General features: G+C 42.7%; 1 pseudogene; it reads right to left on the bottom strand.

The window, feature by feature from the left end:
• Window positions 1-1,705: 1,705 nt before the first annotated feature.
• Window positions 1,706-8,459, bottom strand: LOC129462046 (C-terminal-binding protein 2-like; annotated as a pseudogene).
• Window positions 8,460-8,834: the final 375 nt, after the last annotated feature.

The following is an 8,834-nucleotide window of genomic DNA, read 5'->3' as shown; positions in this document are numbered from 1 at the left end:
GTTTTCCTTCTAACAGTCAGGCCCGTCTGCTGCAGGTCTGCTGGAGTTTGCTGGAGGTCTGCTCCAGACCCTGTTTGCCTGGGTATCTCTGGCAGAGGCTGCAGAACAGCAAAGATTGCTGCCTGTTTTTCCCTCTGGAAGCTTTGTCCCAGAGGGGCACCTGCCAGATGCCAGCCAGAGCTCTCCTGTATGAGGTGTCTGTCAGTCCCTACTGGGAGGTGTCTTCCAGCCAGGATACACAGGGGTCAGTGACCCACTTGAAGAGGCAGGCTGTCCCTTCTCAGATCTTGAATGCTGTGCTGGGAGATCCACTGCTCTCTTCAGAGCTACCAGGTAGGTATGTTTAAGGCTGCTGAAGCTGTGCCCACCACCACGCCTTCCCCCAGGTGCTCTGTCCCAGAGAGGTGGTGGTTTTATCTATAAGTCCCTGACCGGGGCTGCCGCATTTTTTTCAGAGATGCCCTGCCCAGAGAGGAGGGAATCTAGAGAGGCAGTTTGGTTGCAGTGGCCTTGCTGAGCTGCAGGGGGCTCCACCCAGTTCGAACTTCCTGGAGCTTTGTTTGCTCTATGAGGGTAAAACTGCCTACTCAAGCCTCAGCAATGGCAGACACCCTTCACCCCACCAATCTTGAGTGTCCCAGGTTGAGCTTAGACTGTGGTGCTGGCACGAGAATTTCAAGGCACTGGATCTTAGTTTGCTGTGCTCCGTGAGGAGTGGGACCCACTAAGACAGATCACTTGGCTCCCTGGCTTCAGCCCCCTTTCCAGGGGATTGAACAGTTCTGTATTGCTGGTGTTCCAGGTGCCACTGGGGTATGAAAAAAACTCCTGAGGCCAGCTCGGTGTCTGCTCAAACAGCCACCCAATTTTGTCTGGAAACCCAGGGCCCTGGTGTTGTAGGTACTGTAAGCAATCTCCTGGTCTGTGGGTGGTTTGCGAAAGCTGTGGGGAAAGTGTCTAGGCCAGAGTGCACGGTACAGTCCCTAATGGCTTCTCTTGGCTAGGAGGTAGAGTTCTCCCACCCCTTGTGCTTCCTGGGTAAAGAAATGCCCTACCCTGCTTTGGCTCACTGTCCTTGGGCTGCACTCACTGCCCAACCAGTCCCAATGAGATGAACAAGGTACCTCATTTGGAAATGCAGAAATCACCTGCCTTCTGCATCAATCTCACTGGGAGCTGCAGACTGGAGCTGTTCCTATTCGGCCATCTTGCCAGCAAATCAGACTGACATTTTTCAACTGTCATTTCCTCAGCTGAACAATAGGAATTGCAGAAATATGTGTCTGGATTTCCGTGGAGGTGTATGGTGAGAAAACAAACTGGATCAAGGTACTACTGAAATGCTTTTAAAACAGTAAAATTGAATATAATATAAAAGATGAATATTGCTTTTGATTATCTTTCTAAGCTCTTACCTTAAATGCTAAGCTTAATATGTTTGAAATAAAGTATTATGTTTCATGCAGATTATATATTTTTTAGTGGCAGGGATATGTAAATACATGTTATGTATATATAGTTATACATATATACATATACATACACATAACATATATGTTATATATTTTAATCTGTCTCTTCCTTGTGCTTGGCAAAGTGCCTGACACATAGTAGAAGCTTATAAATGCTGCCAAATAAATTATTAGAGCTATCCTTTTTTAGCTCTATAAGGCTTTTCCTGTTTTGATTAATAATATTGCTTCCCTCAAAACTCTGTTTTGGAGAATGCTAAAAAGCTCTTCTGTGCCTCAACAACCCTTAAGCGTTCATTGGCTGTTTCCTGATCAATAGGGTACAGGTAGAATGTGACACATTGAGTGGCTGCTTGGTTCTCACTGCTTATGTAAGTCACTGGCTGATTGTTTCTCTCATTGATATTTCGGTGTGCCACAAATGTGGTATCTGAAAGATGTTTAAATACCTAAGAACTACATGTGATTTTCACACTTTATAAGCGTTAAAAAATTTTAAAGGTAAAATATTTAGAAGTTATGATTCCTGCTACAAAAAAGCCTATACTTTGATGCTAGACAGAACACACATACACGTGCACACACGCACACACACACACACACACACGATAATGATAAGCAATGTGCTGTCATATTTAAATGAGTCATCACAGAAGATTGTGATTAGATTAGGCTGATTAGGTTAACAGATGTGATTAGATTGGGGTGATTGGAATCTGGAACGGATCCATCAAAGAAATCACCTGAGGAAATGTTAACTTTGAATGAGAGACTGAGGGGCACAGACAATCCAGGGAGTCCTGGGCCAGGGACACAGAAGAATCGTGCAGATAAAGAGGTTTGCTGGATCCACAAGAATGGGCATGGAAGGTGTGTCAAACATTGGGTGTAATTAACAGAGGCAACTGGTTGAATCTGAGTTCTGGATGACAGTTTTGAATCTGATAAAATAGCAGAGTAGCATGGGTATGAGTAGCAGTAAAGGCATGATAAAAATGTTTACATTCTGAGGTATTGGGGGTTGGAACTTCAACATGTGAATTTTGGAAGACACAATCCAGCCCATAACAAACTTTATAGAAATAGAATAATTCAGTCTGTATGTCCTTGTGTCTGACTTTTTACATCAGCATTTTGTCTTTAGAATTTTTCTAAGTTGTTTCATGTATCTCAAGTTTATTAATTTTCATTCCTATACAGTATTTCATTGTATGAGCATATAAAAATTTCTTTATAGTACTGTTGATACACATGTGGGTTATTTCTAGTTTTTGGCTGTTGGGAACAATGATGCTATAAAAATAATTATGCGTTTACCCTGGTACACATGCACATACACACATATACACACTTTTAATTTTAATACAATCAAATTTGCCCTTCTTTCCCTTTATGGTTAATGGTTTTCATAGCTTATGTAAAAAAAATTCTTCCCTTTCTTAAAATAATTAAGATTTTCTTCTATGTTATTAAAAACTTTATAATTTGGCCTTTTATATTTGGCCTATAATACATCTGAAGGTGATTTTTGTGTATGGTGGCATGTAGTAGTCCATTTCATTTTTTTTTTTTTTGAGATGGAGTATTACTCTGTCACCCAGGCTGGAGTGCAGTGGCATGATCTCAGCTCACTGCAACCTCCACCTCCCAGGTTCAAGCAGTTCTCCTGCCTCAGCCTCCTGAGTAGCTGGGATTACAGGGGCCTGCCACCACGCCTGGCTAATTTTTGTATTTTTAGTAGAGACAGGGTTTCACCATATAGGCCAGGCTGGTCTCAAACTCCTGACCTTGTGAACTGCCCACTTCGGCCTCCCAAAGTGCTGAGATTACAGGCATGAGCCACCACACCCAGCCCATTTCATTTTTTATAATGATACATATTTAATAATTTTCCCAGCACTATTCATTGAAGAGACTATGCTGCCATTTTCATGAATCAAGAATCCACATATTCTGTTCTGTCACTGTGTCTATCACCTATTACTTAGTTTTATAACAAGTCTTGATTTCTGGTAGAGTAAAACTTTCTTCTTTTCCTCTTCCTTTTTCTTCTACTCCTCCTATTACTTGTCTTTGCATTTTCAAATACATTTTGGAGTCAGCTTGTCAAATATAACAAAAAGGAAAAAAGTCAGACATGGTGGCTCATGCCTGTACTTCCAGCACTTTGGGATGCCAAGGTGGGAGGATGGCTTGAGCCCAGGAGTTTTAGACCAGTCTGGGCAACATAGACCCCTGTCTCTACAGAAAAATTAAAAAATTAGCCAGGCATGATTGTGTGCTCCTGTAGTCCCAGCCACTTGGGAGAGTGAGGTGGGAGGATCGCTTCAGTCCAGGCGGTCAAGGCTGCAATGAGCTGTGATGGCACTACTGCACTCCAGCCTGGGTGAAAGAGTGAGACCCTGTCTCAAAACCCAAACCAAAACAAAACAAAAAGGAAAAGAAAAAAAGCCTGTTAGGGTTTTGATTGAAGTTGCACTGAATCTACTGGTAAGTTTGGAGAGAATTAACAATCTATAATAAGAATTGAGAATTTATAGTATTGAGTCTTCCAATCAATGGACTTGGTATATCCCTTCATTTATTCATTTTCTCAAATGCCTCTCAATAAAGTGTTATAGTTTTTTGGAGAATTTTTGCGTGTAATGTCTTAGATTAATGGGTACATAATTTTTTGACATTATAAATGACAGTTTAAAAATTTCATTTTTGGCCAGGCTGATGCCTGTAATCTCAACATTTTGAGAAGCTGAGGTAGGCAGATTGCTTAAGTCCAGGAGTTAGAGACCAGCTTGGGCAAAAACCTCATCTCTACAAAAATTAGCTGGGTGCGGTGGCATGCGCCTGCAGTCCCGGCTACTCAGGAGGCTGAGGGAGAAACATGGATTGATCCCAGGAAGTCAAGGCTGCAGTGAGCCGTGATGGTGCCACTGTACTCAATCCTGGGCAACAGAGCAGACCCTGTCTGAAAAACAAAACAAAACAGGCTGGGTGTGGTGGCTCATGCCTGTAATCCCAGCACTTTGGGAGGCCAAGGCAGGTGGATCACGAGGTCAGGAGTTTGAGACCAGCCTGGCCAAGATGGTGAAACACCATCTCTACTAAAAATACAAAAATTAGCTGGTGGGTGCCTGTAATCCCAGCTACTCAGGAGGCTGAGGCAGGAGAATCGCTTGAAGTGGAGGTTGCAGTGAGCTAAGATCGTGTCATTGCACTCTAGTATGGGCAACAGAGCAAGATTCCATCTCAAAAAAAAACAAAACAAAACATTGTTTTCAACAAAAAAAATTTAAAAACCCAAAAAATAAATTATAGAACTGGCCACTGAAAAAATAAACAACAACAGCAAAAAATGAAAACATTTTTTGCTTGCTGCTGCTGATATAAAAATACAACGTAGAAACATACTTTTGTTTTTAGTATAAAGGTTTAATGCTATTTAAAAAGGAAGATCCATGAAATTAACTTAGAGTTCTTAACCTATGGAAATGGCTGATGTAAATTATTTTACAACATCTCTTTGTAAATGTCACAATTGTTCGGTTATTGGCAAAAGAGTTTCAAGGTTCACTTCCCTCCCTTGAGCCAGGTAATTTTGCTTTGGGTTAAATTAAAATCAAAACTCTAAAAGTTGAGCAACTTTGTTTTTTGAATTGACTTAGCTCTAACTCACTATTATATCTTAAGGATGGCATGATTTGATAATGATGGACTTGTGTGAGGTTTTAATTTTTAATTTAACTTTCTATCACATGAGGTACTTTTCAGTGTTCTTGAGTCTGGTTATGGTATTAGGCAGATAGAACCCTGGAGTAACAAGGGTTGGAATTTGGCTAATTGACAATGCAGTTGCCTTAAACATCTCAAGTAGAGAACTTTTACGTTAGTGAGATGTAACTGAATTTCAGAACTTAACAGAAATTTTTTTATTGGGAATTGCACTGAATGCTAAATGTCCACCTTTACAATAAACAAATATAGTAATGATAACTCACACTGAAACAAAACATACTTCTGATAGCCATTTTTCTATTCGGGACAGTTTTAAAGTTTTTCTTTTGTCACAAAAACAAGAATATACTTATATAAAGGCGCAGAATAGGCCATCTTTTAAAACAAAAAGGCAATGATTCACAAAGACTATGAATAAAGCATGTAACTACTTGATACAAATCTGATAGGATTTGTTAAAATTAGTCATATCTAATACATCTGAAGTGTACTTGTATAAAATGTCATGGGAAGAAAAGAAGACTTTATCAATGTCTAAAAAAGTGGGTTTGTTCATAGAAAATCTGACAAGTTATCATAAAAAGTGTTCCCTGAGATATAAGGAAATGCAACATTATCTTCTTGAACTCTTTTAGTTAAAGACTTTCCACTTAATAAAATAGCAGAGGATCTGAGACTGAGAAAATATACTTGAGTAAAAACAGGTTGTGAAACTTAATACTATTTTTCCCCATCGTCAGAAGGTTTTACTGAACTTAAAACCAACTTGCCCAGTCAGTATGCAGCTCAGATGTGAAAGACAGCTTTCTGTACAGGAGTCTGTGCTGTCTCCAATCCTATGCATGCAGATGTCTAACACAGGCAAACAATTTTGTCTCCATTTTGTAGTAATGTAATGTTCCTATTAGCAAAAAGAGGTAATCAGCCTCTGTAGCCTGAAGGGACTAGAGTCTTAAAACAGGGATTTCCTCCTAACATTTTTTATTTTCATGTTTGAAACTCTTGATGTAACATTTTAGAGCAGAGTGTTCAGGACCTGCTGTGCCCAAAGGACTGATAAAGGAAAAATCTCTATTTATTCTTTGTGGGTTGATGCACAGATGAAAAACTTAACATACAATAACAGCAGCTGGTTATTAATAAATAACATCATAGTCTTTCAGCTCTTCTGTAAGCAGAGGACATCTTCAACTTTCCAGCTAGTTTTAACACTGCAACATTAATGATGCATATATCCAGAATCAGTTTAAAAAGACCATCAAATTCCTTTTCTCTTCATTAATTTTTTTGCTGTCTGTTGGTCTCAAGTTTATCTGAATGATTATCTTTCGGCATTCTCTGCTATTGCTTGTTAAGGTGTTATTTATTTAATTTTTTTTGAGACAGAGTCTCCCTCTATAGCCCAGGCTGGAGTGCAGTGGCGCTATCTGCAACCTCTGCCTCCCAAGTTCAAGCGATTCTCGTGCCTTGGCCTCCCGAGTAGCTGGGAGTACAGGCACCCACCACCACGCCCCGCTAATTTTTGTATGTTTTTGGTAGAGACAGGGTTTTTCCATGTTGTTCAGGCTGGTCTCGAACTCTTTCCTCAGTGATCTGCCTGCCTCAGCCTCCCAAAGTGCTGGGATTAGAGGAGTGAGCCACCGTCTGACCTCGTTGGGGTGATCTTGATTGTCCCCATGTTTTATGGGCTGGTTGGGAGAGGGAGCTTGGTAAGGGTGTGCCACGGTGGGGAGATTGTGAATCACTGGAATGCCTTCAGGGATGATCCCTCCCATGGTGGCAGGAAGTCCTCCTGGAGCCAGATCCACCATGTTTGGCCAATATCTGCATGCACACCATTGAGCTCGGGATAAATTGCTTGCTGGTTTATTACTGACAAAGGAGCTCATGTGACAAAGAATTCCTTGTTCACACAGTTTTCTTTCTTTTTTTCTCTTTTCTTTTTTTTGTTTTAGTGGTGCGATCTCAGCGCACTGCAACCTCCGCCTACCAGATTCAAACGATTCTCATGCCTCAGCCTCCAGAGTAGCTGGGATTACCAGCACACACCACCATGCCCAGCTAATTTTTGTATATTCTGTAAAGACGGGGTTTCACCATGTTGGCCAGCCTGGTCTTGAACTCCTGAGCTCAAGTAATCCACCCATTTTAGCCGAAGTGCTGGGATTACAGGGATGTGCCACAACGCCCAGCCCTTCACACAGTTTCTTAAGCTTTCTGGGATGTGAAGGCTTGGCGGATCTTGGTGGCGGCTGCCTTCCTTGTCTCTAGTGATGTTTGCTCACTATACCAGGCGGTGTGGGGAGTACAGATAGGATTTGATGCATCTTTCAATGGACCAGGAACAAACCTGAAGGGCTCCTATTCATGCACTTGGAGGGCTGCCTCTCCTTTCCTGCCCTCCTTGAGGGCCCTGAGCTAAGGCTTTCTCATCCACCAGGACGCCCCAGGCTACATTTGCAAGGAATGCTTCTTGCCTTATCTACTTTATAGTAAAGTCATCAAAGAGGTGGTGGTGATGTTCATTGAGATTACAGTGCAAGGAGACGCAGTGTCTCTCATACAACAAATCCTGCGGGGTGTAGGCCCTCTGCAGGCCCAGGAAACATTCTATCCCATCCTGCAAGTAGGGGTCATAAAATATGACACTCAATCCAAAGGCCTTGGGTAGAACAGCAACTGCCTGCCCTTTGCAATTGCATCCAGTGAGGCCGACCATCTCCCTAAGATGTAGGCTCCTCCCGAGTTGACCTCGTGGATCTGCTCCATACTCTGTACCCACGTCGCTTCCGGCAGCGTCTGGTACAGCCACCTGTTCTTCCGGTACAGATGGAAGTGGAATTGACTATCTGTTCCACTGCTATGGACAGGGTGCTGCACACAGCGATCCTGAGCTTGCTGGCAGCCCTGATGTTCTCAGAGTCGTAGCTGCTGCCTATCTGCACGGTCACTCTCAGGGCTTTTAACCTCTCCAAGTCCTCCCTGGTGAGGGTGATGGTGTGGTACCTCATGGTGCCTACCGCTTCGTTTAAACCTACTCTTGGATCTCCTGTGTGGACTGCATGTCACAGAAGGCCACGGTGGCTAGGTTTTTCAGGATAGGCATCTCTATGGTGCAGTGGCCTCAGTCCAGCAGTGCCACTGGGGGCTGCGGGGTGCTGGGGTGCAAAGGTCCTGTTCACTGTCTGAAAGCAGATACCTTCACCCTTCACAAATTCTGTTCAATCGCTGTCTCTTGACTTTGTGCTTATCCATAGGGCCTTATTTATTGAACTTTGCAACTCAGATTCAAAAGTTAAAGCAACCCTCTGAGAGCTTAGGGAAACTTGGCTGAACCTGCATGCCTGATGGCACAATGAACCCAATGTAAATCTGTCCACGAACGCTGTAGGTCGCATGATGGGTGGTCCGTCTTTTTAAGTAAATACAGCTTCATTGGTTCAAAACCTGTTTGCCTGCAACTCTGCTACCATTGCATAATCAGCGAACCTCCTTGAGAGTCCACTAGAGGGGCCAGGAATACCATGATCCCAGGTCTTTAGCACCCCAAGTCTGCGATCACTGGGAGTGGAGGTGGCTCATACACAGTCCTGCCAGGTCCTTGCTGCTTCTCTAAGCCTTAGTCGCGGG

The sequence above is a fragment of the Symphalangus syndactylus genome, chromosome 2 (genome assembly GCF_028878055.3).
Source record: "Symphalangus syndactylus isolate Jambi chromosome 2, NHGRI_mSymSyn1-v2.1_pri, whole genome shotgun sequence".
NCBI classification, from domain to species: Eukaryota; Metazoa; Chordata; class Mammalia; order Primates; family Hylobatidae; genus Symphalangus; species Symphalangus syndactylus.
The sequence above is the reverse complement of the archived record's forward strand: the minus strand, read 5'-3'. Positions and strand labels throughout refer to the sequence as shown.